The 4,937-nt window shown below is 40.8% G+C and overlaps 1 long non-coding RNA gene across 3 annotated transcripts; it reads right to left on the reverse strand.

The window, feature by feature from the left end:
• Positions 1 to 387: 387 nt before the first annotated feature.
• Positions 388 to 4,290, reverse strand: LOC122145466. Of its 3 annotated transcripts, XR_006160348.1 has the most exons (6): positions 4,027 to 4,290; positions 3,506 to 3,575; positions 3,321 to 3,418; positions 3,141 to 3,209; positions 1,182 to 1,356; positions 388 to 1,039 (listed from the first exon to the last, which is right to left on the reverse strand). It is a non-coding gene; the product is annotated as an uncharacterized LOC122145466 (long non-coding RNA). The 3 variants fall into 3 exon arrangements; XR_006160347.1 differs by having other exon boundaries at positions 388 to 1,356; XR_006160349.1 differs by lacking the exon at positions 3,506 to 3,575 and having other exon boundaries at positions 388 to 1,356.
• Between the last annotated feature and the right edge of the window lie 647 nt (positions 4,291 to 4,937).

A 4,937-nucleotide genomic window follows, 5' to 3' on the forward strand; every position in this document is an offset into this window, starting at 1 on the left:
TATCATCCAAAGATTCAGAGAATCTGGAACAATCTCTGTGCGTAAGGGTCAAGGCCGGAAAACCATACTGGATGCCCATGATCTTCTGGCCCTTAGACGGCACTGCATCACATACAGGAATGCCACTGTAATGGAAATCACAACATGGGCTCAGGAATACTTCCAGAAAACATTGTTATAGGTCAAAAAAGAAGCCATATCTAAACATGATCCAGAAGTGCAGGCGTTTTCTCTGTGCCAAGGCTCATTTAAAATGGACTGTGGCAAAGTGGGAAACTGTTTTGTGGTCAGACGAATCAAAATTTGAAGTTCTTTTTGGAAATCTGGGACGCCATGTCATCCGGACTAAAGAGAACAAGGACAACCCAAGTTGTTATTAGTGCTCAGTTCAGAAGCCTGCATCTCTGATGGTATGGGGTTGCATGAGTGAGTGTGGCATGGGCAGCTTACACAACTGGAAAGGCACCATCCATGCTGAAAGGTATATCCAAGTTGTAGAACAACATATGCACCCATCCAGACATCCTCTCTTTCAGGGAAGACATTGTATTTTCCAACATGACAATTCCAGACCACATACTGCATCAATGCTGTAAAATGCTGTATTCTCACCTTTCACTGAGCACTGTAAACCTTGGAATAATGAACATTTTTGAGTGGAGTTTGCACATCCTTCTGTATTATTTTTGCCCGCCATCATTCTTGTTTATACTCACACACACACTTTTCAAATGTTATTCTCCCATTCTTCCCTACCCAAACTAATCCTAAAAGCTTAAGGGACAAAACATTTATGGGGGCTCATCCGGGATCTAAACAATTGGATCCTTCCTGGACATTAATTTTATGTGTTTATATATCTTTATGTTGGTTTGTGCTGTAATAGACAGGAAACACTTGTACGGATATAGTGAAAGTGGCATGACTAAAAATATGAGTACCTTTGATTTACAGTTATTTATTAATAACCCAACTTTAGATAAATTTGACAGGTGTAGGAAGGATGATTTGTTGAAAATTGCCGACCATTACGGGTTCTCTGTGGTGAGAAAAGCATGAAAGAAAACAATTAGAAGTGTTATTTTTCAAAAGCTGGTTGAACTAAATGTGCTTGTGTTGCCAGATGCAGATGATGGTGAGGCCATCTAGTAGGCTGTTGATACACATCTAAGTCCTATTACATTGAAGAAGCCGCTGAGTGAGGCCACCAAGGTGGAGACCGATGCCAAGGCTGCCTTGCCACCCTTTCATCCTTTTTCTCTTCCTTCCAGTGGGTCTGTGCGGCTTAAGGTCCAATTCGCCCATATGCAGATGAAAGCGCAGGAGCGAGATCAGACATGTCAGGTCCAGATGGAGCTGTGTGTCAAGGTCTGCAGGTTAGAAATTGAGGCAGAAAAACAGGTAAAATTGCAACAAATTGAGCTGGAGGCGATAAAGGATGCCTCTGGCACAGTTCCGCAATCAAGCCCTGTCATACCTCCTGTAAATGCTACCATAGATGGTTCATCAGCTGCTTTTGATACTTTTGATATTAGTAAACATATTACTCTAGTGCCTCACTAGAAAATAAGGTGGATACTCACTTTACCGCTTTTGAGCGTATAGCGTCCATGCTTCATTGGCCGAAAGAGGTATGGCCTCTTTTAAAGGTGCCATAGAATGCATTGATACAATATTTTAAATTGTTCTATGATGTCCCCAGAGTGTGTATGTGAAGTTTTATCTCAAAATACCCCACAGATAATTTTTTTAGGGTATGAGCCAAAACACACTGTTTTTTTGTGTTTGTCCCCTTTAAATAAAAATGAGCTGATGCTCCAACCTCCCTTTTCAGAAGAGTGCAGAGCTTCATTAGTGACCATGTTACTGACCTCACATTACTTCCAAATGCAATTTTTAACTACCACATTCCTATTTACGATCAATCTGGTAGCACGTGAAGGCAGCATTAGTGAAAACAGGCAGAGACAATGGTAGCTTTAGCAACATTAGCCTTACAGAGAGCCAAGAAGCTCTTTTGGAAAACAAAATATGATGCATGATGCTTACTTTGTCTGCAGTCTGGATCTTTGTGCATGAAGCGTTGGTATCGATCCCTCTTTCAGAAGTAATCTTTGCACAACTCCAGAGCTGAACTTACCCTTGATTGTGAGGCAGTCCGGCATAAAATGTTACCACAAACGTATAGGACTTTTCCTTTTTTTTCCGGGACATTTCCTTCAAAAATTTAATTTAACCACCGTGTCCTCAGTGGTCTATGGAGACTCCCATGTCCGTTGGTGCATCCCAACACACAACAATTTTAATGGCTCTTTGGCGCTGACATTGTATCTTCAGCAGCTACAGCAAGAAAACGGCAATGGCGGACTGCTGCTTCTCACTCAGGGCTGTGTATATGCTAATAGGACAGAGAGCATCACAAATGGATGGGACTTTCCAAGAGTATGACGAAAGATTTAAACCGTTTGTGATAAAAGAGTTACTGTCAGTAAATGGTAAACCTGAGGAACAGAAAGGTACACTGGAGCAATTCAGTCATTCGTAGTGTCTGATGTTATTCCACTATCAGAACAGACATCTTGTGGTTCGAGTGTTCCTTATTCAGGGCATTGAGATTGAGTACCATTTTACCCCATACATTTACAATGCGAGTTGCTTACAGGATTTGTTAAGGAGTATGATCCTCACTTCCTGTGAAAGGTGTTGCTTTCATCTTTGGTATTGATTTGGCTGGAGGAAAGGTAACACCAGTAGTAGAGGTTGTTGATGAGCCTGATTGTTTTGTTGGTGCAGACGACATCATCGATAACTATCCAGATGTGTTGGTAGCCAATGTTGTGACTCAGGCACAAACGTGAAGAATAGTCAACAACATTACACTGAATCAACAATTCAACTAGCAACTATTAGATTATCAAAATACTTTCTGGTAACACTTTATTTTGATAGTCCACTTTAGACATTCTACTAACAGCAAGTAACTTTGCAACTACATGTCAACTAGCAGTTAGTAGAGTATTAGTAGACTGTCTGCCGTCCGTCCGTTTTTTTTTTTTTTTTTTTTTTGCCCGAGCCACAAGTTGTGAAAAATTATAAAAAGTCTGGTAATGTAGTGAAAGATGCAGAGTTGTTAACTGTACCTGTTAAGTGTGAACTGATGATCACAGCACAGTGAAACGATCCCTCTTTGGTAGAGTGCTTTGTCACTGCTGAATATCAAACATTTGTAAAAGACAACAAAGCTGAGTATGTGTTAGATAGCGGGCTACTCTTATGTATGTGGATGCCTGTTGCAGGTATTGCAGGAGTTGGGATGTTACCTGTCAAATTGTGTTGCCGACCACTTAGTGTTAAGTTTGGCTCACGATCGTTGTCTATCAGGTCATCTAGGAATTATAAGCATTTCTTTGGACCTGGCCTGAAAAAAAAAAAAAAAATGTATGCCATTATTGTCCCATTTTTCATGTTTGTCAAGTAATGGTGAAGCCAAATCAAAAGATTACACCTGCTCTATTGGTTCCAGTCCCTGTAATTGGTGAGCCTTTTGAGCAAGTCATTTTGGACTGTGTCAGCCCCTTACCCAAGACAAAATCAGGAAATCAGTTTTTGTCTCTGCGAACCAATTCCCAGAAGCAATTTCAATAAGAAAAAATGACTTCTGCTACTATAAAATGGCAGATCAAATTATTTCCACATTTGGACTACCAAAAATATTGCAAACAGATCAAGGAACAGATTTTCTCTCCAAACTGTTCAAGCAGGTGATAAAACTTGGGGGACAATGAGTTTCCAGTGTGTATCATCCCGAAAGCCTGAGTTCCAGTAGAGACTGGGACGAAGGGTTCCTGTTAGTTTTATATGGCATTTGTGAAACTGTTCAAGAGTCCCTTGCTTTCAGTTCAGCAGATTTAGTGTTTTTACAAAACATTTTAAAACACACAAAATATTATAAAAGATTTAACACTCAGTGAGAAGTTGAAGGAAATTATATTTTGTTAGCTGATTCAGAGAAAGGTTACATACTACCTGTAAGTTCGCGAAGGGGTCATTGGCCGAAGCTCAGAAAAGCATGAAAAATGCTTCGATAGTAAATCTGTTACATGTGTAATTAAACCTGGAGACGAAGTCTTCATACTTCTGCCAGTTCGTGGTTCTGCTCCATCAGCCCATTTTGCTGGTCCATATGACACAGATTTAGTGCATACTCTTGATCTTAAACGGAAATTTCTGACCTGTCATGCTAATATAATGAAGCGATATTGTTCTAGAGCAGTGCTTCCCAAACCTGTCCTGGAGGACCCCCTGCCCTGCACCTTTCGTATGTCTCCCTTATCTAACACACCTGATTCCACTCATCAGCTCATTAGTAGAGACTGCAAGAACTAAATTGGGTGTGTCTGATTAGGGAGGCATACAAAATGTGCAGGGCAGGGGGTACTCCAGGACAGGTTTGGGAAGCACTGTTCTAGAGAATCACCTGAGATAGTTGCTATCTGGTCCGAAAGCTAGCACTGTTTCTATACCTGTTGCAGTAGTTTCCAGCACCACTACCAAGAATTGCAAAGTGTTATCACTTGTAGACCATGGTATTTCCCTTCATAATGGTAGTTCCCTTCCCTAGGCTCTGTAGTTCTGAAATACTACATTCGGTTACAAAACGCTCTGGCAACATTTCAGCGACTTGTCAATACTGTGTTGTCAGGATGCTTAACTGCAGTGCTTACCTTGATGACCTGGTGATTTATTCCACTGATTGGCAGGAACTTCTGATCCTGCTAAGGACAGTGTTTGAACGATTAGCAAATGCATCTTTAACTATAACCTTGGCAAAGTGTAAGTTTGGAAAGGCAACATTTACATAAGATAGTCGGCCAAGGTCAAGTCTGACCTGTTAGTACAACAGTTTTTGCTATTGTTGATTTTCCTGTGCCCACTAC

This window comes from Cyprinus carpio, chromosome A7 (assembly GCF_018340385.1).
Source record: "Cyprinus carpio isolate SPL01 chromosome A7, ASM1834038v1, whole genome shotgun sequence".
NCBI classification, from domain to species: domain Eukaryota; kingdom Metazoa; phylum Chordata; class Actinopteri; order Cypriniformes; family Cyprinidae; genus Cyprinus; species Cyprinus carpio.